At 43.9% G+C, this 25,712-nt stretch overlaps 2 long non-coding RNA genes across 2 annotated transcripts in view; both read right to left on the reverse strand.

Annotated features, from left to right (window-relative positions):
* Positions 1–25,214, reverse strand: part of LOC144772210 (uncharacterized) — a 42,128-nt gene extending 16,914 nt beyond the window's left edge. Inside the window, exons 1-3 of the long non-coding RNA XR_013599691.1 lie at positions 25,167–25,214; positions 24,962–25,071; positions 24,771–24,865 (exon numbers count right to left, since the gene is read on the reverse strand). This is a non-coding gene — a long non-coding RNA (uncharacterized LOC144772210). The remainder of the gene's footprint in view (positions 1–24,770; positions 24,866–24,961; positions 25,072–25,166) is intronic.
* Positions 5,368–6,094, reverse strand: LOC144772206 (uncharacterized). Its single transcript, XR_013599690.1, has 3 exons — positions 5,874–6,094; positions 5,688–5,753; positions 5,368–5,595 (listed from the first exon to the last, which is right to left on the reverse strand). It is a non-coding gene; the product is annotated as an uncharacterized LOC144772206 (long non-coding RNA).
* Positions 25,215–25,712: the final 498 nt, after the last annotated feature.

Below are 25,712 nucleotides of genomic sequence, written 5' to 3' on the forward strand. Positions count from 1 at the left end.
ATCTCTTCGGACACTGGTAGCTCATAACCAGGTGAATCCTCAAAGGATACTGTTAGTAATGGTTTCTCCAGATCGGCTATACTCTCCTTTTTAACTTCACCCCATTGATAACCCCTGAAGCCACACCTGTTGACACTCTAAGGATGGTCCCTGACAGTCAGGCTGCAGAAGGTGATCCTAGTGCACCAGACTTCGTTGTTGCCCTGACTGTTGCTGTAGATATTCATCTGTCGTCAGCATTGGCAGAAGTCAGAAACACCCCATTCAGCTTGTGATCCCCAGTATCCAAATGCAAGAAAGGAAAAAAAGCAGACACGGAATTTAATCATTCAAGACCAACATAAGGACAGATCGGAACAGCAGGCCCCAACGAAGGGTAGCAGACAGAAGCCATTAAAGGATGGCACTACTAGCATTAATGTTAATGAGCTTGCTTCTATGCTGCAGACCTTTATTAAGGTTGCGGTTGATAATGTATAGATAAATGTAGGGGCAAACTCTTATCAATTGAGGCGAGCTTAAACAATTTATTATATTTTTGTAAGGTTAATCTGTCCCTGGGGGGCACAATGTGAAAACTGTGAGTTTAGTTCTAGCAGTGCCCGGCTTTAGGGCTCAATGATTGTCAGGGAGCTGGTACCATGCCCACAGGTACTCATCAATCAGCTAAAGGTGGCCCTCCATCATGTTCCAACAATTTGGGTGGCTATCAGGCTTATCAGGGAAACCAACGTATGGACTGTGGTACTCTCAGGCACCCGGGACACTTGTGCTCCCTAAGGGTCCAAATGGTGGGACTGTTAAGAGTTCACCTTTGGGAGGGGAGGTCAAAATATGAAAAATTGTAATATTGGCTCCACCTCCCCATTTGTGTCCCCAAATCACCCTCCCACCTCGGTCCCCTGTGTTGTAGTACTCATTAGAGTCCCTGCCCCAAACTATTGGCTCTAGGGAAGATTATCACAAACTAAGGAACAGAGTGACCCACTGGCTGTCCCTCCTGGGCAATGAAGGTCAATATTTGGCAAACCGACTCATAATTATGTTATTAGTTTTTATTTTCGGGGTAGTGTCCCAGCAGTCTTGAACCTTGTCAACTTGATGACCAGTGTTTCCTCTATTCAGCCACTCCCCTGGGCTATTTTAACTGGCTGGTTACTGTCCCAACCTTGTCAAAGCCCAGTTTGACTGCTAAATGCCACCAGAATACTAATATAAGGCAATCTGAGGCACATGTGCTTGCAATAAACATGACAAATAGGTTTGAGGCCCTGGGCAGAGATACGCTAGATTGACTCTCCCCCTCCCAAATGTAGCCATCTCGAGTTTTGGCACCGTCAAATGTACCTGTATTGTCACGCTATGTGGTTCTCTTTCTGAGGTTCATGGTATCCCTGATTTGGGGTTAAATGTGTCTCCTAATGTCAGTTCAAAGAGGGAGGAGGTTTTGGATAGTAATGAGGTAATTCTTCCTATTGTTATGACAAAGAGTCACAGACTACTGAATATCAGCTTGATTTCTGGAGTACCCAGTTTGGGTTCCTGGAATGTGGATGGGTTAAGAAGTAAAGAATTCTACCTAGATAGGCATGCATATCTTCAAACATTTGCTATAATTTGTCTTCAGGAGACAAGGTAGACAGAGGATAAATTTTTCTTGGATGGTAACAAGTCTTTTTTCACTCTGATGTGCCCCCTCCAAGGGGGTGACCCAAAGGTGGCCTTAACCCTGGTCTCTCTGTTCTTAGATTGCAAGGTTGAACCATTGATTACATCTTTTTCTAACGTGCAAGCCATTTGTTTGGGGATCTGCCTGATGACAATGCCTTACAGAGTGCATTTCAGGTGATCCAAGTGGATGTAAAATCTAGATTGTCCCTTCCTCCAAAAAAAGATTAATAATAAACCTAGACGGTTTCATAATAATTGTACTGCTAGTCATACACTACTACTATCTGCGCTTAAAGCCCAGCCCAAAGATCATTGCCTTATTTCTCGCAGACGTAGTGCATATAAGCAGGTGATAGAGGAGAGAGAAACTCAGGGAGGGAATATTTTATCTGACCTCTAGTATGGTCTTCGACCAGGTTTAAGCACCAGTGATCAGTGTCTTAATTTCTATATGCTGATTAACAAATATACTGTTGCCAAACCCGATTCACTATTGATTGCATATATGGATTAACCTCTGCCTTAGACAAGGTAAACAAAACTAAATTGTTGCAGATTCCGTTGGATATGTATATGGATGCAGACATTGTTGGTTTTCTCAGTGATTTGCACAGAGAAATGAGGGCAGTAGTTCATTATAATATGGAGGGGTCTTGTTCTAGCTCTTTTAGACTGACGAGTGGAGTCAAAAAGGAGGTATAATGGCTCCCTTTTTTCCACATTGTACGTGCATGACTTTAGAGCCAGGCTGCTTGATTAGCCAGTAGCTTGCCCGTGAAAATGGTCATGCCAGATTCCTGCACTACTATATGCAAATCTACTATCCTGTTGGCAAGAAAAGCCCTGGGGATCAAGTCATTACTTACTGGTTTTGTACAATACATACATAATTAAGACGTCTCTACTAATTACAGTAAATTATAGGTGATAGTGCTGGGCACGAAAGATTACCAGGTCGAGATCCTTCTATGTCCAGGGCAATAGATTGTCAGGGGTCCCAACTTACAATTATTTGTGTGTTGTTTTCAGTGACAGAACTACGTGGGGTTCCTTGGTGCAGGGACAGAAAATCAACGCCGAAATATCGAATTGAATGAATATAGAGTCAAGAATATCAATGGTGGAAAATATCAAGGTACTTTTTGTTGTTGTTTAAAATATCGATTTTTGCGTAATGTAGTAATATCGAATTTGTAATAATCGATTGGAAATATATTGTTGTAAATTATATTGACTGTATTCTTTTTGTTTAATGTTTTTTTTTTAAAATAATTTGGTAGTAGTTATTTTATATTTTTTTAATTCTTTATTTTGTGTGAAAATGTTTGATTTTCTTGCATTTTAACTTATTTAAGAAGCAGGATGTAGGGTTTATGGTGGATAAAGGGGAGTAGAAATTGAAAAATATTTGTTTAAAATTGTAAATTATTTTTTAAAAAAATGTAAAATTAAAGGAGCGGGATGTTGGGTTTATAGGGGATAAGGATGGGGAGTAATTTTAGAATGTTGGTTGGAAAATCATTGAAATAAAAAAATCTTAAAATATATTAATAATTAAAAAAACAATATATACATTTTATTTATTGACATTTTTTGATTTTTTTGTGTTATTCTTTTGGTGTAAATTGTGCAAAAAAAGTATGAATATTTTTTAACTAAAAATGAATTAAATAAATATATGATTTGTTTATTTTTTTTTAAAGTTACATATTATTTTATTGTTTTTGTTTTTTACGTTTTAATAACATTTGGATAATTTTAAATTTAAACATTTTAAAATTTTAATTTTGATTTAGAAAATATTTATATTTTTTGATTTTGTGAGAAGGTGTGCCTCAATGTTTTTTAATAATATATTATTTAATAATAGTATTTTAAAAAATCTTTTATTTACCTTTTTTAACGTTTTTCAAAAAAATTGCTTGAAGTGTTTAATTTTTATAAAAAATATAAATGGAATATTCGTATGTTTTGGAGTTGGAATGGTAATAAATTGTGATTTATTATCCAGCACTTTCTTTGAATTTTGGGGTCCATTAGGATGGCGGGCAGACTTTGCCCGGCCGCTAGCCCCGTGCAAAACCGGACCACCTGCCATAGGAGCGGCGGTCCCGTCTTGGCCATTAGGTTGCGCCCGCCACACTGGCGGGCGCATCCTGTATTTTTACCATTGCGGCAGGTGGTAGTGAAAGCTCCGCCGCCGCAATGGTAAAAATGCACGTTGTGCATTTCAAAGCACAACATGACAGGCACCACGCGGTGCCTGCCATGTTGCACTTTGAAATGCGGGGGGTACCATAGGTACCCCCCATGTGCACCCCCACCCGCGGAGTCCCAGGGGGCCCGCAACAGGTCCCCGCAGGGAGTCTCTGCATGCCTTTCCCTGGCCACGAAAAGGCATGTCTGCAAGCCCATCATAATATGGCTGCGGGGTCTAATAGACTGACAGTGAGAAAACAGGGAAATCCCTTGGCGGACAGAACTAAACCATTAGCCCATGTATTATCACAGGTCTCTATCATATAGTATACGGACAACATTTTTTTTTGTTAAAAACAAGGGGAATTTTTCACTTTTTATTTTTGTTAAAAAGACATTTCGTACGAAATACAGTTTTTATAAATCAACAAATTATAATTTCATTAAAAACATATACAGTGCTCTCACCACCATATTCTACTAAAATTCATAAGTATACAGTTAATACACAATATTATGAACATAAAAGATGGTCGTCATATACAACAAATAAGTAAGTTGGAAAAGAGAAAAAGGGAGAGACAAACACAGACAGTACTTTTTGTCATAAAGTTGCACATCTAACCAGACCAATTTGGAGCTATATCCTGGACCTATTTTATTAATCTTGTCTACAGGATAAGCTTAGTCCCGTGATTGTGCAGATGTGTGCGTCGACACGTTTCGATGACTTTAAGCAGTAATGTACCATCTTTTTCAAGACTGTTTGATGGGTCTCTTAGTAAAAGGTACTGGTTGGTTACCAATTTGTTCAAATCCTGTAGCCAAACATATTTCCATCAGTATCATATAAGGAAGCCATGTTCTAATCATCTTAAACTTAAGACACCTGGGCATTAGTAGGACATCCTGCCAACAATTTACATCTCATTTGCACATATTTTAAGTTCGATAACTGTCCATAATTCCCTGTCAAAGAGATCTATACAGAGTTTTACTTCTCACATATTTCATTAAATGCAAAACAAACATTATTCATTTGTTGCCATATCTGCATATTGATAACATTTTGTTCCTCCAGTTCTAATATATGGGCTTATTCAACCTAGTTGCTGGATCCTCACATGTTCCTGTCCCAGTTGTCCCATATTTACATATGCTAGGGGTATTATCTCCTCGGTTATATCATGGTCTGTGGCCATTTCCTTCAGTATATGATTGCCATTTATCCCCCAGGGTCTGTACAGGCGAAATGTATAAATTATTTACCTTATTTCATGTCACTTTTCTGCATTTCTCTGGATTCTATGTAGTTTGTATAATGACATCCTACTGTACGCTAAAAGGCTGCAACACAAAAGATTTGATTGTTGCTGTAATCTATTTTATATAATCTGGTTTCTATCATCGTGTTCCTTAAGCTATTTAATTAAGCATTTACCTTAAAATCTGCTCCTGCTTCAATATGCGAATCGATTCTGCATGTGTGGTCTATGATATATTATCTTTTCTTGTCTACAAAGAAAGAGGATAATCTCTATTAACCTTCCTATTCACTATACATCAGCCTATCTCTTTCATATATTTACATTATGGTGCTGTAACAATACCTACTTTAAAACCAAACTACCATTATGTCCGTTGTTCTTATGACTCTGGCAGTGCAATTCCCCTGTCCCACCGGTATCATGCGAAGCTCACGTCTGGTGGACCTGGTTTTTTCTTCTGTAGGGAGAAGGGCAAGAAGGAGAACTCTATTTATCCTGAGCATGACACCCTCTATCTAAATTGGAATTATGGCTAGTATGAGTACATACCAGATTCCAGGTCCGCTGGACTATCCTTGGGGTGAATATGAAAGCTGTCCTTGGTCCCTTCAGATTCTATATAAAAAAAGTAAGCAAAGAAAGGACACACAATCCCAATTACTATTGTGACCCTTTTTGAACCTTAGATACTGCTTCTAGTCTGTTGCTATGGAACCAGATTTCAAAACTCCTTACCGTATGATTGCTGGGACCACTTCTCTCCACGCCCAAACCGACTTGGCTCCAAGCTGCCTTGACCGGAAATGGTAAACAATTCGTCATCTCTCCGGATGCGTTTTTATACAGATTTCCTTCATCTATCATTGGAGAGCCAATCGCGCTATCAGCTGAAGGTATATTTTTCGCGCGTTTTAGTGCCCATTGTCATGGTGACGCTGGGTCACAGCCTGCCTACTAACTATTTCCGCGTTGCAAGCCTCTATTTCGGGGCGTGTCCAGTAGCGGGATTCAAGCCTCGTTTTGGCTCTTATTGGGCCGAGTGTCAAGCCTCGCTTTCATGTAGGCCATTTGGATAATCGCTCGCTATTATGTAGGCTGATTCTAGGCTCGAGTAACACTTCTGCCTATTGATTCCGGCGAATAATACTGGTGATTAAAACATTCATTCGCTTATCACTTCGTAACCCCTGTCATAATATGAAATGGCATGCTTCTAGATTATGATTTTAATTCTTAATCTTAGTGCCATCTTCTTGGTCAAAGCAGCCCTGAGATTTACGGACATAAAATGTTTACAATAATTATTGCTTTGTTCGCACTTATTTTTGAACTACCCATGTTACACTCTTGTATGGGGCATTCTTTTTCCGTTAATGTTAGCAGGTTCTACATGCAATGGGAGGTTGGCAGTTATTGTGAGAACTGATGGTGTGTTATTGGCTGGCTGTCAACTTCATCCACTCTCTCTGGAGTTAAGGCCTTTGTCCACGGTGTCAAGGTAACACATGAACCACTGTTCACGTGTTTTCGTTATCATTTCTAAGTTGCCTCCTCTCCTGCTTATATTGACCTTTTCCAAAATGAACCATGTAAAATCATTACAGTCAAGATTTATCTTTTGAAAATGGTCAGTCAAGGGCGCATTTTCTTTCTTATTTTTTACTGATGATCTGTGCTCCAATAGTCTGATGCGGAGCTCCCTGCCCGTCTCGCCCACGTAGCCTAAGCCACAGGGGCAGACGAGCAGGTATACTACGCTCTTGCTTCTACAATTGTTCAGGCTTTTTGCAACTAATGCTTTTCCTTTGAATGTTAATGACTTGGTCTCAATACAATTCGGGCAAATGGAGCATGAGCCACACTTGTAGCTTTTTTATTTCCTGTCATCGTTGTTTGGAAGCTACTTGTGGGATTTTTGTATGTACTCACTAAGGCGTTTCTGATTGTCTTGTTCCGCCTAAATGAGAAGAGCGGTTTGGCTAATGGTGTTGCTAGGCCATTATTGATGATTTTCCAATTCCGGTTCACTATGTTTTTAATTCTGTTGCTCAACCCGGAATACTGGCTGACAAAGACAATCCTATCCTGAACTTTGTTGGTTTTCTTTTTGTCCATGTCCAACAGGTGGCCCTGTCGTAAAATCTAGCCCGTTTCAGGGACTGTTTTACCAATTATTTGGGGTACCCTCTCTCGCGTAATTTTTTGTCCATGATTTCTGCGTGGTAATAGAAATCTTTTAGGGTTGTGCAGTTACGTCGTAACCTGAGGAATTCCCCAAATGGAATGTTGTCCTTTTGAGATCGGGGATGGTTACTCCGATATTGCAATAGGGTGTTCTTATCTGTTGGTTTTGTGAAAAGCTCCACCTCTAATGCCCTACTTGATTCTTTGATCTTTATGTCCAGGAAGTCAACACTGCTTGAGCTATAGTGTCCCGTGAACTTAAGGTTCTTGTCGCCTAGGTTCAGCAACTCCAATAAAGATTCCAATTCCTCACTGGCACCGTTCCAGACGAAGATAATATCGTCAATGAAACGATGCCAGTGGGATATGTTCTCATAATATGGTGCCATTTCATTGTAAATATGTCTCTGTTCAAAGTGACCAACGTAGAGGCTTGCCAGGCTGGGGGCACATGTGGCCCCCATGATGGTCCCCTTGACCTGTTTGAATAGCTCCTCCTTGAACAGAAAAATGTTATTTTTCACTACTAACTTTATGCAACCAATAATGAAATCCCTGTGTCCACCGTTGAGGTTGACATTGTCCAGGATGGAAGACAGAACTTCAATTGTGTCGTCCTGGGGGATGTTCGTATACAGAGCTTCGATATCCAAGGTGACCAAAAACTGGGTCACCTTGTCGAAGCTCTGTCCCTCAAATATAGAGATGGTATGGGCGGTGTCCCTCAGGTAAGACCTCTGTTGTTGCACAATAGGTCTCAAAAAGAAATCAGCATATTTGCTTAAAGGCTCTAGCAGTGAGCCCAAGCTACTCACAATGGGCCGCATAGGGGGATTATCTACATTATTATGGATTTTGGGCAATCCATAGATGGCCGGAATTATTGGATTGATGTTAAATAGAAACCTGTACTCATCTTCACATATCAAATGATTGTCCCTTCCCGGATTTAGAAAGTACGAAACTTCTCTCTTAAGTCTCCCTATCATGCTGAACGAGGCGGGGATATAGTTATCCACTACATTTAAAAGGGCCCTCATTCTATTCTCATAGTCTACAGTTTTAAGAATCACCACCCCACCCCCCCTTGTCCGCGGGTTTAATAGTTATTTGATTACACTCTTGTAATCCTTTAAGGGATAATCTGTGGCACTTAGATAAATTATTTGTCTGTCCCTGCATGCAGCCTAGGCTATTTTTAATTTCAATTTTCACTATCCTTTCAAATAGTTCAACGTTTTTCTCTACCTGACTCAGATTAGGGGTAAAAATTGACTTGCGTTTAAAGCCTGTTGTGTTCGGTGCTGCTTCAAATTCTCTGTCTGCAAAGAACCTATTTAATCTAATTTTCCTGAAGAAACTTTTCATGTCTTTTTCCAATTCGAATTTGTTAGGTGGGGCAGTTGGGGCAAAACTGAATCCAAGTCTCAGCACTTCCTGTTCCTCTCCTGTGAGAACCCTATCTGAGAGGTTGATGATAGGAAATTGATTCACCTCCAATATCGTGCATTCCTGGTTTTCAGGTAGTTTGCTGTTGCTTGATTTGGAGGTGGATGGTTCCTCATGGGTTCCTCTCGGGAGTAGTTACGATAGTTTTTTTGGCCCCTGTAGGGGCGACTCCCTAAAAAAGATTGGGGTTCTTGCTGATAATTCGAGGCAGATCTCCCTGTGTGCTCAGTTGTGTGTTCTTCATCATCGCTGGACCCAGAGGTTTATGAGAAAATAATCCTCTTATTGCCACCCCTAGAGTAAACCTGTCTCGTATTTTGGGGTTTCTCCGATCTCTGCTCTCTTACTGGTGTAATAATCTTTATGAAGAAACGGATATACTGTTTCTGCACTAAATTTGTCGATGTCTTTTTTAAGTTTTATTGATTTTTTGTTAGATACTCCTGGTATCCCTCCGTTTCTTGTGCTAATTCCTCTAGTTTCTTTTTTACATCCTCAACCGCTGTATTTTGTTTTAGTGCACTCTCTAGTTCTTCTATCTGTTGACGTTCAAAGATTATTACCGCTTGTGCTGTTTAAATTGTAAGCATAAGCCAATCCCTACTGCAGCGATTTGCAATATGTGACCATATCTCAAGAAACATTTTGTTGTCAATAAAGAGCCCTGGTTAATTTCTAATCTGTAACCCTAATGGTATAACCCCAGCTCTTAAATAACCCGTTAAAAATTCTGCATGGAGTTCTGTTCTTATTAGTTTCTTTCTTAAGTTAAGAATTTTCATTAGTTCTTCATGACCGCTTTTACTTGTCACTGAAGTGCCACCTGTCCGTGGGTTTTGGTTTAATAGCCTATTTAGACTGCCACCATATTAAACATTTTTCCGCCCCGGACGCAAGGCGAGGTAAACACCGTCCGCCGCGGAAAATGGGTGGCAGCCGGGCATGAATGTTGGCTGGATCGCAACCGCCGCGGTGGCGATCCACCCGACATCGTAATGGGTCCCCAGGTTTGTTTTAGACTTGCAATAGTAATTTATTATGGTCCTCTCTAAATTTGGCTTCGGCCCGAACTTTATTGATTGGGTGAAACTGCTTTATGCCGATCCCTTAGCACAAGTGGTCGTCAACGGCCGTGTCTCCGCCCCATTTGCCCTCGGCAGGGGGACGCGCCAGGGCTGCCCTTTGTCTCCTCTTTTGTTTGCCCTCGCTCTGGAACCACTGGCGGACTGGTTGAGATGGGAGCCATCCTTGAGGGGCATTAGATGGAATTCGGACTTTGAGGACCGGGTGTGCGGACGATATCCTCCTGTATCTCACGTCGCCTCGGAAGTCGTTGATCGTTCTTTTCGACGTCTTGACCTCCTTCCGTAAAAACTCTGGCCTCGTCATCAACTGGTCTAAGTCGTGCGTCTACGTTCTTTCGGGCGAGGCTCCTCTTGCCCCGCGGTTGCCCTATTTCGGTGGTGCGAAACGGCTTCCGATATCTGGGGATCTTGATCACCTTGGACCGGGTACTTCGTTACCAGCGCAATTTGCTGCCCCCGCTCCAGCGCCTTCGCGCTGAAATTCTTGCGTGGGGCAAGCTCCCCCTCGGGACGGGCTGCACTGTTCAAGATGATGTCGCTGCCCCGGTTCCTTTATGCGCTTCAAAACACGCTTGACGCGGTGCCTGCTAGCTATTTTCGGGAGGTCGAGAGTCTACAGAGGCGATTGATATGGGGGGGGTCGATCCCGTATTGCCCTGGCGAAGTTGACGCTGCCGTGGTACGACGAAAAAAAAAAAGTAGTAGAGAAAAGTGAGATTTAAAACATGTTAGCAGATGTATTAATGTGTATCCCAGTCCATATAATTCTTTCGAAAGGTACACTTGAAGTAGGTCGTAGATAGTGAGGTTAGCAATTTAAATTGATAGTGTACTCTCTCTAGTTTGAACATCTGACTGTTACCATGTCTCATGTATTTCTGCACTTCTGCCTGTACTCTGATATGTGTAGTGCATCTGATCAGCCTAATTAAAAAACTATACAGACTATTATAGCGCTGCAACAATCTTGTAACAGTTACTTCAGCATTTAGTCCCAGAAACACAGATCTCTTAACTAGACTGGAATCATGAAATCACTTTGACACACACTTTTATACTGGTCTGTCCTGTGTAATGAGCAGAAAGTGATTGATTAAGCTTCTTCTAACATATTTAGAAATGATGCTATATCTTGCCTCTAAAAAGGCAAATACATACTTATTATGGTCAATAGATAAAAACTGACACTCAGAAGAGAGGCATGATTGTCATTGGCCTTACAGTTTGGATTAGGCCTGGCATTGTAAGGGCTGCCTGTCTAATGAAAGTGTTAGAGAATAGTGTGTTTTAAAACATGTTGCTAGATGTATTTACCTGTATTCTACTCCATATAAGTTTCTGCAATAGAACACTGCAAGTATGTTGTACATAGTGAGGTGAGTGCTTTAGACTGAAAGAATACTGTGTGAAATGTGAATGTCTGACTGCTACCATGTGTTACATATGTGTCTATTTCTACGTTTAGTTTGATATATGGTGCAGCAGATGAGGTTAAGTTAAAAAGTATACAGTCTATCATACCCCTGGGAAAATAGTAACACAATTATTTCACAGATTAGTACCACAAACACAGATCTGTTTGCTGGAGTGGACTAATGTAAGCATCTGATTCCATAGGTTCATACCTATCTATCCTGTATGATTAGAAGACAGTCATTGATATAGAAAATGAAAGGGTATACCAAGTTCCAAAAATGTTCTGTCAGATGTTCAACCATATACAGATTTCCTAATGTGCATAGTTTTTTTTTGTTGAAATTTTCTTTATTGACATTTTTAAACAAACAATGTCGGTACATTCCAACTAGCCAGTCCGATACAGATAATCAAAATGAGCAATTAGCCATAGTTACATTTCAGTACACAGATGCTTTAACAGACGTCTCCACACCTCCCCCCTCCCAAATATCTAACAGGATTTAAAATGTGCATTCTCATGTACACATACTGTATCAATGCTGCTACAGAGGGTTATAATACTACACATACGTGACTCCCGAGAGGACCAATAGTACAAATGCGCATCCAATCAACATTGCAAATGCAGCTTACCAGGCTCGCTATGGCAGAGCATGATGTGGTACATGCATCAAGCCTAAACGGAGCTCTGTGAACTCCCCACCTCCAGCTCTTCAGCTATCGTCTGAATCCTGGCATTCCAAGCGATGAACGGCTCCCATATATTTCGTGGTCTAGAGATAGGTGGCAACAATTCCCAGAAAGTATTGAGTTGTGCTTGCCCATATGCAATGTTCCTAACCCAGTCATTTAAGGAGGGCACTCGCCGTCTACCCCAGTGTACTGCGACCTGGTGTTTCGCAAACAGGAGAAGGAGTGCATGTAGCTTACGCAGTTTGGGCGGGGTGTCTTTTACATATCCCAAAATACCGAGAATTGGGGACGGCTCTAGCGACACCCCCAACATGCTGTTTACTGACTCAAAAAACCTTCACCCAAAAGTCTGCAATTTATGGGCAGTGCCACGCCACGTGTAGGAAAGTGGCCAGGGCATAGCCACATCTCCAGCAGTTGCTTTCAGCTCAGACACCCATTCGACGCAGACTCACCGGTGTTCTATAGTATCTATGCAGATACTTAAAGTGAATCAGCCATAGCTTATAATTCAGCAAAAGCTCCGAGAGCTGCCCACAACAGTAATCCCACTGGGCATCCATCAGCGGTGGATCAAGCTTATCATTCCAGTGCGTGAGAGAGGGTGGTATTATTATCGGGGCAGTGTCTTGCATGTGAGTGTATAGGCACGTAACAAGCTTACAAGAGGACGGGAACTTTAGCACGTTTTCTAGCGAATGCAATGTCGTCTGCGCTTTTGGGAAGTGCTCCCTGAGTGAACCGCATGCCATGCGTATTCTATGGTATAAAAAAAGTTCAGTGAATGGCACCATCTGTCCCTCAGACGCCTCGGGGGGGGGGTAAATTAGTCTCCAGGATATAAGTCCTCAAACGTTTGGTGATTCATTTTCTGGGCAAGCGACTTACTCATACTATCCCGTATGCAGGGCATCATTAGATTCTTTAGGAGGGGAATAGAGAGGCGAATAGCAGTGGGGCTCCCACCCTCCTATGCAACTCATCCCACGACCAGCACAGGGTCCCACCAGAGTCTGTCGCCCCTGAGTCAGCGTGGCTTCTGATATAGAACTTAAATGGAAATGGTGCCATAAAGTCAGTCTCGACCGCTATGTGTGGTTGAAAGGGGGTCGGATTCACCCAGTAATGCAAAAACTGTGCCTGTCCACACAACGCATATAATCGCATATCTGGGGCTCCCAACCCCCCCTGCCACAGAGGGAGAGTCAATAAATCCCATGAGGCCCTGACCTGTTTTCTGGCCCATGCCAGAGTGATTAAATGAGATTTAAGGATGTCAAAAAAGTGTTTGGTGAGGGGGACCAGGATGTTAACAAATAGATATAGGAACTTTGACAGGATAACCACTTTGGCTAGTGATATCCTACCAGCCAATGATAGCAGCAGTTTAGCCCACGCCAGTACCTTATCCTCCAGCCACGTCATTGTATGACCATAATTTAACCGCCATACCTCCTGCGTGTCTCGGCTAATCCAGATCCCCTAGTATTTTACTTCATCAGCTTCCCAGAGTAAAGGGAATTCTGACACCACCGGGGGGTACTTTCAGTCAGCAGGAATACCACAGACTTGGCCCATTTTATAAAGACACCTGAAAGCCCACCAAAATGTATAAACTCTCCTCTGGGTTCATTATGTAAATCGTGACATCATCCGCGTTCAATGTGATAAGCAAACTAAGAGAACTGAAGCCTATACCATGTGCGGTGTGGTGCTGCCAGACACGGGCAGCCAGAGGTTCCATAGCAATAGCAAAAAGTAGAGGGCACAACGGGCATCCCTGCCTGGTACCACGCGATATCAAAAAGGGGTCGGACATCAGGCCATTTACCTGCACGCGCGCCGTAGGTGCCGACTACAACAATTTGATGCGGTTCAGAAAAAGCGGACTAAACCCCATTCGCTCTAGGATGAAAAAGAGGTAGGACCATTCAAACGTATCACACGCTTATGTAGCATCAAGAAAGACCACTGCGGTCTTTTTGCTAGGATGGAGGTAATGTAGCACCGAAAATATGGTTTGCAAATTGCGGGATGTCGACCTCCCCAGAATGAATCCGGATTGGTCCGGCAGTGCAATCATTGACAGGAGTGGCTGCAATCTATTTGCAATCAGTTTCGCCAATATCTTGACATCTACATTTATCATGGAAAGGGGACGGTAGGAGTCAAGTTCATCCTCGGGTTTCCCGGGTTTAAGGAGCGTAATAATTGTTGCCTTTCTCATAGTCTGTGGTAACACCCCCTCCTCCAGTGCTTCTTCATAGACTGCCAGCAGCCTAGGTGACAATTCCTCAGCATAAGCCTTGTAAAAGGCCGTAGTGAGGCAGTCAGGGCCACGAGCCTTCCCCAGGGGCAGGCTTTTATTGACCTGGGCCACATCCTCCACTGTAAATGGGAGGTCCATGTACACCCTATGGGTATTGTTGATCCAAACCAACACCAGTGTGTCAAGAAATGCCTTCAATTCTTCGATGCAGGCCCCCTGTGTAGTCATGTATAAGCGGGACTAAAATGTAAAAAAACTCACTGAAAACCCCCACCTGACCTCTAACTATGTCTCCCTGGGCATTGCGTATTTCATGGACAAAGGAAGCGGATCGAGATGGTCTAATCATACCCGCCAGTGTGCGACCCGGCCTGTCCCCTTCGCCGTACCTGCGAGCTTCTGCATATTTGCCAAATAATTGTGCCTCCTCTGCGTATTCTAGTAGCAGCAATTTCAGTTTTTGCACAGAATGGGGATCATTTGTGGAGTAAAAAGCGCCCTCCAGTGCCTTAATTTTGACTTCTAAGGAGGCCAGAGTGCCTCGAATTGCCTTTAACACTCCTGCCTGTCTCGCAATGCATTGGCCTCTGACCACCACTTTAAAGGCCTTCCAGAGCGAAGCTTCAGTGTCAACACAGCCTTCATTATTAGCAAAGTAATCCACTATACCTTCCCTTATCTCCTCCTTAAAGGCCTCGTTTAACAATGCGTGTGGTGGGAGTCTCCAAGTAAACGCGCGGGGCAGGGATCCCGGGAGCAATAGCAGCAATAAACATGGTGCATGGTCAGATAGTGTGCGAGGTAAGTGTGAAATATCCATGCCCAGGCCGCGACATCTCTGGTGATTAACCAAAAGTTCAAACAAGACCATGCATTATTATGGTCCGATATACATGTGCCTTCCTGTTCCAATGGGTGTCTATTGCGCCAAATGTCTACTAGGTTTCCGGGTGTAAGGACCTAGCCGTTCCCCTCCTATCAACGGCATCGTCAAGTATGGCATTATAATCCCCACCCCACAGCACAGTGTCACATCCTGTCATCTTAATTCTGGACCATACATCACAAAAAAAGTCAGGGGAATCTTTATTGGGACCATAAACTGCAGCGATCACCAGGGACATCCCTTCCAGCACCCCACAAAGAATACCATACCTTCCCTCAGGGTCCCTGTGCACCACCTTCTCCCGCCAGTCAAACCCGTGTCTAATCAGAACCGCCACCGCTCTTGCATAATTAGAATATATGGACGAGTATACGCACCCCATCTGCGATTTCGCAGCCTCGGAGATGGCATAGCGTTTAGATGTGTCTCCTCTAGCAGGCAGACGTCAATATTATGCCTTGTTAAATAAGCATGTACAAGCCTGGCCTTTAGGCAATCATTCAGCTCTCTAATGTTCCATGTCAGCAAATTCAATGGTCTAGCGTGTGTACATCTAGGAGAGTCTGAACAGTGGGGAGTAGGTAGCCCATCAGCATAAAATACAAATCATAGAATGTGCACATTGACCAGCAGCTATTACTCATACTGGCATCACACAAACTAACAAACCCCATCCCAAACCCGCCACCCACTCCAACCCACCCAATCAGGTTGAAGAATAACCCTCCCCAGCAACGTAAAACATAACAGTCTCTGGAAAATGTAAGGGAAATCTCCTATGGGGGCGTAGTGGCACCGGCGTTCACCCCTGAGTAAACAGGATGGCTAGGAGTTCTGCAGTGCATGGTACCAGCCCTCCCCGACACCCCCAGGCTAATCCACTAGTATAGAAAAATAAAAAACAAGGACAGTAAAGCCCACAATAACATCTAAGAGAGTTATCATCCATTTCAGCGTAGCAGTGGAAAGGCACTTCAGATAACCAATACAGTACCGTACCAGTTAATCATTATCACTAAGTTGTCCAGTCGTTGATGCCGCTGCTCCACGAGAGTCTTTACCTTTCTTATCTCCGACATGTTTAGAAAATTTTAGGGCAGATTTTGCATCAGTGAAATAGTGCGCAGTTCCGTCGTAGGAAACTTTTAATTTGGCAGGGTAAAGTAGAGAATAGGTAATTTTCGCCTGAAGAAGAATCCGCTTAGCTGGCAAAAACTCTTGCCTCACCGCCTGGACAGCTGGGGTAAAGTCCGGGTAGAACGATAGGTTGTTACCTTGGTGAGACAGTTGGCCCCTCTCTCTCGCCAATCGCCGGATGTTGTCCCTGTCTTGATAATTCAGCAATTTGGCCAAGATCAGTCTTGGCGGAGCCCCCACCGGAGGCTTCTGACCCAAGGCCCTGTGTGCCCTCTCCACCACAAACACAGGGGATAGGTGAGAATCAAACAGCGCATGAAGGAGATCTGCCACCTAGATTTCCATCTTGGCAATTACAGTCGTCTCTGGAATTCCTAGAATGCGTAGGTTATTCCTCCTGGACCTCGCCTCTAAATTGTCGTTCTTTGCGTGAATTACTCCCAAGAGCTTGTCCATATGTAGCAATTGCTCCTTGGTCTCTACTTGAAACTCGTGAAATTCAGTTTGTCGGTTCTCCAAGGTGTCTAGTCGAGTTTCATGGACAGTGACTTGGGCCATCACAGAGTCTAGCTGTGTGGTCAGGGAGTCCAGCTTAGAGTCGATATTTCGCAGCCTGGAGTGCATTTCTAACATGGGGGTGTGCAGATCTTCTCCCTGATCCTCCGAGTGTTCCTCCCACTGCTCCTCAGATTGCGGCACCGACGATGGTTCATTCTGGCCCATGTAACATTTGTAAAAATTAAGCTTGGGCTGCTTGGTGTCTGCCCCCCCAGGGTACAACATAATCAGACAAGACAGGCCGATCAAAACGGGGGGGGGGAGGGGGACTAGCCATCATCCACAAAGCTGGAATACAGATTACGAATCTCAAACCTGCAGAATACCTCATCCATCGAATTCCACACGATCTCCCATCCGCCTGGAGAACGTTCTCTTTTTCCAGAAGAACTAACAGACCTAATAACACGGTTCTTCTTGACAGATACCAAAGACGTGTTCCTGGGTGACCTCAATATCCACTGGAAGGACCCAAAAAACTCCACTGTCCTGAACCTATCCAACCTTATGGAAATACATACCGTCAAACAACTCTGTAATAAGCCAACTCACATCAAAGGTGCAACACTAGATGCGATCATTACCAACAACGAACTGGTCTCTCTGAGAGCGATTTCTCCCATTGACTGGTCCGACCACCACCTCATTCTGTTCAAGATTGACACACCTGTCAGCCACCAACCTATTTGTGACGTCAAACCTGAACTCTTGACCAGAAACATCAAAAAAGTCCCTTTATCTGAACTTGAATCCATGATTCATCCCCATCTGCAACTCCATCCCTCATCATGGACGACTGATGACCTCACTAAACACTTTAACTAAAAAATGACAGAGGTTTTAGACCAAGTAGCTCCACTCCAACTCAAACAACAGAGGCGAAACAAATCGAAACCCTGGTTTAACGTGGAGCTAAACGATGAACTGCGTCAACTCAGACAAACGGAAAGGGCTTGGAGGCTTAACCCCTGCTCGGCAGGCATACAAAAAACACATTTTCAGTGAAAAGGTGTCCTTTTTCCTCAGCCAACTAGATCTGCCGAAAAACAGACCGAGAGAACTCTTCAGCATTGTCAAAAGCCAAACTAATGGCACTCCCTCTCAAGATATCGAAGCCACAAATGAGCGATGTGAAGAAATTGCCACCTTCTTCACTAATAAAGTCTCTAAAATTGATCAATCCTTCATACAAACCGCAAACAATCCTTCCCTCATAACCTGCCCCCCTTCTACTTCCCTTGACCATGCAGAAATAGTTCTGTATAAGGACAATCAGACCGGCCTCCAGCTAAAAAACAATGCACACTGGTCCGACTTTCAGCTAATGGCGGAAAACGAGGTCTTCAAGATAATTTCTAATCTAAAACCTTCCTCCCACACCATGGACCCCCTCCCTTCCACAATCATAAAAGAACTCAACCACACCATTACCCCTTTCTGGACAAAAATCATCAACGCCTCTCTCACCTCAGACTGTGTCCCAGACTCCCTTCAACTAGGACAAATCACACCCATTCTCAAGAAACCAGGGGCCGACCCTAATGATATTAACAATCTCCGACCTTTCTCAAACCTCCCATTCCTTGCAAAAACATTGGAGTCATGTGTTCTCCACCAACTCAATAAACACATTGATGAGTTCAACTTCCTCGACACCTTTCAATCGGGATTCAGGAAAGGCAGTAGCACGGCCATACTCAACGTCTCGGACGACATTCGCAAAGTCTTAGATGATGGTGATGCCTACCTACTCATCCTTATTGACCCATCTGCGGCATTCGACACAGTAAATCATCCAGTACTGTACTAAAATGGTTCACCTCTTTCCTCCAACATCGCTCACAACAAATTAAAATCAACTGTCTCTCGAAGCCAACAAAAGTCACACTTGGGATACCACAAGGCTCGATCCTCTCCCCATTGCTCTTCAATCTCTTCATGGAACCCCTCACAATCATCTTGAAAAAAAGCTCGAGCGAGTTACCACCTTTACGTGGATGACACCGAAATCTATTTCAAAATCAAGTCCCCCGATGACATCCAACACCTCAATACCACTCTAACGGAGATCCAAACTTGGTTCAACATCAACCACTTAAAGCTCAACCCAAATAAAACGGAACTGATCCTATTCTCTTCAAAAAGCAACTATTGTGCTATCCAAGAGTGGCTCAAGAATCTGGTTGCCCTAAACTGCCCCCTCGTTCTATCCGACTCAGTTAAGTCTCTAGGCATCACCCTTGACAAGAACCTATCAATGGTGGCTCACATCAAAATCTCTGTAAAAAGTGCTCTTTTCTCTCTAAAACACCTCAAGAAAATGAAACCTTTTCTTCCGCATGATGACCTCACAGTAGTTCAATCCCTGGTTCACTCTAAAATCGACTACAGGAACGCCATCCTTACAGGGACTCCAAAAGCTCACTTATCCCCTCGAAGGGCAGTGCTGAACATGGCCGATCGACTTGTATCAGGAGTAAAAAGATTTGAATACGTCACTCCAGCTCTCAACTCCCTCAAATGGCTTCCCATGGAAGGGAGATGTATTTACAAGCTGGCCTGCATCACACACAAAACCCTCCACTCTCCGGATCCCAACTACCTGAACAACAAACTGGTAAGAGCAGGTCAAGCCAGAACACTGAAAAGCTCCAACTCACTCCTTCTCATTCCACCAAAAATGAAAAAGAAAACCACCCAATACTGATCGTTTTCTGGCAACGCTCCCAGGATATGGAACGCTCTCCCTGGAGTCCTCAGATGCAACCCCTCCTTCTCCTGTTTCAAAAGGGACCTCAAACTCCATCTCCTTAACAAATACTTTCCTGAAAAACGTCAACTAACCTAGACCTCAATATTCCGAGTTGACTCCCATTCAGGGATTGTTGGTGAATGGACTATGCTAATCACCTTGTTTTCTTATTTTTTTTTTATTTTTTTTCTCTCCCTCTCCGTTGCACAGTTATTTATTGTACATGCTGTATTCTTTATCAGTTGTTTGCTTACTTACTGTCAGCCTTCTAGGTAATGTAAGGCCCTTCTGTTTTTCATAATGTGTATGTGAAGCGCTCTGATACCTACGGGTCTAGCTAGCGCTATACAAAACTTTTAAAATACAAATAAATAAAATGATGAAGCAACCAAGCGCCGGCCCGCTGAGGCCAGATCCAAGTCAGAGGCCCCCGCTCCAAATAAGGTGCAGTGTCTCTCAGGCGCCGGTCCTCTCAGCTCAGGCGGCGCGGGGCCTCCAGCACAGCCCCACACAGCCCAATCACACCACGGATCTGCAATGGCCCGCTATAACAGTTTGTACACTAGTACCTCCAATGAACCGTAGCTCCGGCGATCGCCTTAGGAACAAGCTCCCAGGCCGTGCACAGTGGAAGGTATAGAGGGGAGAGCCACCTCCGATTTGTTCCAATGAACAGTAGGGGCTCCACAGATGTACCGGCCGAGCGCAGGTGACCAACCACAAGCACAGCACAAGATTGCAGGTAGGTGGCTAGGAGAATAGAAACAGTTCACAGCAACACAAGAAGAAACCCCCGGGGCTCCCTGCCGCTCCTGCAATCAGCAGCTCTCACCAGCAGCGCGAACGGGCATCAGGGTGCATGTACAGCCATCGTTTCAGGGATCTTTTCGTCACCACATCTCCAAGTACACTGCAGGTCACTCGTAGCAGGAGAAACTCCCAGGGGAATGTAGGACCGCCACAGCGCTGAACCCCCGTCCGCGGCAGGTGCCACAACATGGCTCCCCCTGCTCATAGCTGTCTCCCAGCATCTGGTGTAAAGGGCAGGTTTCACACACCACTTTCTAAAAGTGGTATTTCTGAACACAGAATGGTAAAACCAACTTCACTAAAAGATGTATTTATCACTCTGAGTTCAGGCATACTAAACTCGAATGTCTACCTAGTTTCCTGAGTCAGTTAGGATTATAAAATGTAATATTCAAACTGCCCATTCTGGCCAATGGTCAACAGGTAACGTGAAAAACGAAAATGGCTGTAATTCACTATTGGGACATGCCACACACACCAGGGCATGTCCTACCTTATCCTTACAATGCACCCTCCCTTGGGCCTACCATAGGGGTGTCTGATATGAAGAAAAGGGAAGGTTTAGCGACTGGCAAGTGGATGCACTTGCCAAGTTGACATGGCAGTCACAGACTGCACACAGGCCCTGCAATAGCAGACCTGAGACACTTTACAAGCTGCTTTTGTGGGTGGCACAACCAGTGCAGCAAGCCCACCCTCAGCATTTGATTTACAAGCCCTGGGCACACATGATGCACTGTACTAGGGTCTGACAAGTAAATCAAATAACCCAATTATGTAGTCACTAATCAATACATCAAATTAACATAGGGAGCACTTGCACTGTGGCACCGAATAGCAGTGGCACAGTGCCCAAAGCATCTAACCGAAAAACAGGAGGAGGTAATCAGTACAAAATGGAAGGCAGACTCATGCCAATGATACCAGGTCAAACACGTGTCCCCTCCAGCTGAAATGTGGGGAGAACTACACTTCCCCTTGGGAGTTCTCTTCACTAAGGTGGAAAATCTGGACAGACCATCAGCATTGGTGTGTTCTTTACCAGGGCATTGTTCCACCGTAAAGTCCATCTCTGTAGGATAATGGACCAACTCAACAACTTTGGTTTCTCACCCCTTATCTGAATTAATCATCTGAGGGGCCTGGGTCTGTCTGAACCCGGAAGTGAGTACCACACAAGTATGGTCTCAACTTCTTCAGTGTCCAGACCACAGCAAATGCCTCACGCTCAATTGCACTCCACCGCTGTTCCTGTGGAAGTAATCTCCTACTGATGAAAGCTACAGGTTGGTCTAGGCCCTCTTCATTAATCTGTGATAGAACAGCCCCCACACCATGCTCTGAAGCATCTGTTTGAACAATAAATTCCTTTGAGAAATTGGGTGCCTGAAGCACGGGTGCTGCGCACGTGGCAGTCTTCAGAGTATCAACAGTCTTCTGACAGATGTCAGTCCAGTTCACCTTCTTGGGCTGCTCCCTGGAAGTCAGCTCAGTCATGGGTGCAACAGTGTTGCCATACCCCTTGACAAACCTCTTGTAATTCCCCATGAGTCCTGAAAAGGCTCTCACCCGTGTCTGAGTCTTTGGGGGGTCCCATGCCAGGATGGTATCAATCTTGGGTTGTAGGGGCGCCACCAGGCCGCTACCTACCTGGTGCCCCAAGTACACCACGGAACCCTGCCCGATCTGACACTTACTCTCCTTGATTGTGATGCCTGCCTTTCGCAGTGCCATCAACACTTCCAAGAGGTAGTGCAGATGTTCTTCCCAACTGGCGCTGAACACTGCAATGTCATCCAGGTAGGCGGGACTGAAATCCTGCAGCCCAGCCAACACCTGGTTGACCAACCTCTGAAAGGTGGCAGGGCCATTCTTCATCCCAAAGGGCATAACCCGGAATTGGTAGTGCCCATCTAGTGGGGAAAATGCTGACCTCTCTTTGGCCCATCAGTGAAGGCGATCTGCCAGTACCCGGACGTCAAATCAAATGTGCTGAGGTACCGTGCAGCCTCTAGTCGATCAATGAGCTCATCAGCTCTGGGGATGGTTGCGCGTCAGTCCTGGTGACTGAATTGAGTCCTCGGTAGTCCACACAGAACTGGAGTTCGGGTGTGGCACCAGGCACGACAGTCTTTGGGCCCAAAACCACTGGGCTGGCCCAAGGACTGTTAGAGGACTCAATCACCCCTAAGGCAAACATCTTGGAGACTTCCTCCTTGATGTAAGCTCCAACCTTGTCAGTCACTCTGTAAGCCTTTTGCTTCACAGGCGGACTGTCCCCTGTGTCCATATCATGGACGCACCATGAAGTGATACCAGGAATCAAGGAAAACAAATCAGAGAACTGTCCCAACCGTTGGCGACAATCTTGCTGCTGATCAAGAGTCAGTGTGGCAGAGAGGCTGACACCATCCACTGACCCATCTTGCTGTGTTGCATACAGGAGGTCAGGAAGAGGCTCAGTCTCCTCCATTCCATCATCTGTCGCTAGGAGCATGCCCACTTTGGATCTTTCTAAGTGGGTCTTCAGGCTGTTAACATGCAGGACCCGCAAAGGGTTCTTTGGAAACCGCAAGTTCACCACATAGGTAACATCACTCTTGCGCTCCACCACCTCAAATGGTCCGGTCTACATTTCCTGGAGCCCACAAGGCTCTACAGGGACCATTACCCAAACGTTCTGTCCAGGTTGGAGCTCAATCAGAGTGACATTCTGATTGTACCACCGCTTCATGTCCTCCTGGCTGACTTGAAGATTCGCCTGAGCGAATTGTCTGAATCGCCGAGTCTGGTTCCTGTAGGCCAGCATGTAACTGTATACATCCTTGGGAGGTTTCCTAAGAAATTGCTCCCAGCCTTCCTTGACCAGACTCAAAGGACCTCTTACCGGGTGTCCATACAACAGTTCTTAGGGGCTGAACCCTAGGGACTTTTGTGGCACCTCCTGTTAAGCAAAAAGAAGGCATGGCAAGAAGAAGTCCCACTTATGCCTCATAGGTTCCTCAAGACCCATAATCATGCCTTTAAGGGTCTGGTTGAATCTCTCATCCAGCCCATTACCTTGTGGGTGTTAAGGAGTGGTGAACTTATATGTAACATAATGACAAATAGCAAACCCAGGCAAAACCAAAGTTCAACAATCCAATGAAGACCAGCAAACTGAAAATAACACTAAACTAAAAGGAATTTTTGCATAAAAACAATCAAGATTTTTAATAATTTTCCAATGCACATTGATATAAAAATAAAAAATATATATATTTTGATAACAGATTACATTATAATCTGCTTTCATGATGTTAGCTTATCCTCTATATACCAGTAAGATACCGCCATGTTTAATCATGTTCCATTTATCCATTTCTTGGCTCTCTTGCTGTGTTTCTCATCTTTTGTTTTTATTTCTTGTTTCCAGGCCCACTCTAGGGTCTTCCCCAATGTAAAAACAAAAACGGCTATGTTGTATGAATTAGAACAATGACAATGTTTGTACCAGCGACTAACAATGTTTTAATATTATAAAGTTTGGAATTTAGTTTTTTTAAAGATTGTTTAGTTTATTGTAGATTAAAAATATGATGGTACTTTCCTGACAAAGACACTCTGTCGAAACGCATTGAAGAAACCGTCACTACTTCATCTTTACCATCTTTTTAAATTGTATTTTATGTATTTTGATTGTCTCTAATGTTGAGCTATAATATTATATGGGCAACAGACAGCTAAAGCATAAATTGCATCTCTTTATTATCTGATAACTGTGAGCAAAAGTGTCTCCTTATATAGATAAAGATGGTAACGAGGCACTCTCACGATTTATAATGATCATACAGATTCTTTATAATGCGCTGTCTTACCAATGCCTAATAATTGGTGGGTAGAGGGCAGTAAAAGATAAAAGATAAACTTACTGCGCTTATTGAAGTTTTTATACGGTCTCACCTGAAATAATAAGAATACAGCACAGCAACAATCAAGTTTTAGTATGTCTTGAACATCTTTATGTTGACGAGCGTGTGAATCACAACAAGAACGGTAAGATAAAGGAAACAGAACAGGTATGTTTTTATACGTGGAGGAAAGAATTGTGTGTACCAAACTAAAGGGGAGGGTGCACTGAGTTTAATATAGTTAAAGCGTTTACCTAGCTTGTAACATGTGATGTTAACATTGGCCAGTTAGAGCGCCTCTTGTCAGTTAAAAAAAATACTGGCGCGCTGACTGGATGCTTCGTTTGAAATCAGGTCACGACCGTTTACAAGTTGTGCTCTAACCCTTAGCGTATTTTCTGTTGATACAGAGCACAGAGGAAAAATAAATAAAATATTAGCGGGACAGCATACCAGTATAGCCCACTGGTCTGACGTAGCAGATAATAAATTGCACATACCTAGATAATGTTAGTATTGAGGCATCCGTTTTTGATGATGCAGATCAAACCTTGAATTAAACAGCGCCCAGGCTGTCGTTTGAAGAGGCACGGTTCTGCTGGGGAAGGCGAAAACCGGCATGTCGGTTACTTGAATTTAAGAAACATATAATAAGAATGTAAAGGCGCCTACGCGGGTGTATAGAACATACCTAAAAGGGCCGGATTGATCTTCAGCTCTGATGTGTATTATCAAAATGACGGACGAACTGTTGGAAAGTAGATTGCGTCAAGCCACAGAATTGGCAGATTCAGCGCATATCTAAAACGAAAGCGCAAGGCATGTTAGCGATAAAGGTCTTCCCAGTAGTGAAGCTGACTGCTAATTAAGCTTATAAAAAATTAGAGCTAACATACCTTGAAGGGGCAGCAATGGCTTCCTTATGACTTCCAATTTCAGGTCGATGCCGGTCTGTAACAATGTCTCATCTAGGTATTTATAGGCCTGCTCATAATTGGTTAGGCTGATTGTACACGCCTGTTTTTAAAGAGACCAGGCAGAGAAGAGTGCGCGGTCAGCGGGTTTCAAATGCCGACGAGATGGCAAAATCTCGGCAACCATGAGGACAAAGGGCTGTATAGAATCGTCAATGTGGAAATCAGGTTGGTGGCGCAGGGAATAAAGAAGCCGGCAAATGCAGCTCTGCACCAGAAGGGCTCGAGTTCGATTCATATCGAGGGTAGACAATTACTAAGCTAGTTAGAGCTTAGATATTTGTGCCTGCTCATAGATGGTAGAGGTGATTAATTGCGTTTGTTTTTAATAAGACCAAGCAGAGAAGTTTGCGCTATCAAATAAGGGGCTGTGTAGGGTCTTCAATGTAATAATCGGGTTAGTGGTACAAGGGGCAAAGAAACCGGCAGTGCAGTTCTGCGCCACAAGAACTCGAGTTCGATTCCTGT

The sequence above is a fragment of the Lissotriton helveticus genome, chromosome 1_1 (assembly GCF_964261635.1).
Source record: "Lissotriton helveticus chromosome 1_1, aLisHel1.1, whole genome shotgun sequence".
Classification (NCBI taxonomy): domain Eukaryota; kingdom Metazoa; phylum Chordata; class Amphibia; order Caudata; family Salamandridae; genus Lissotriton; species Lissotriton helveticus.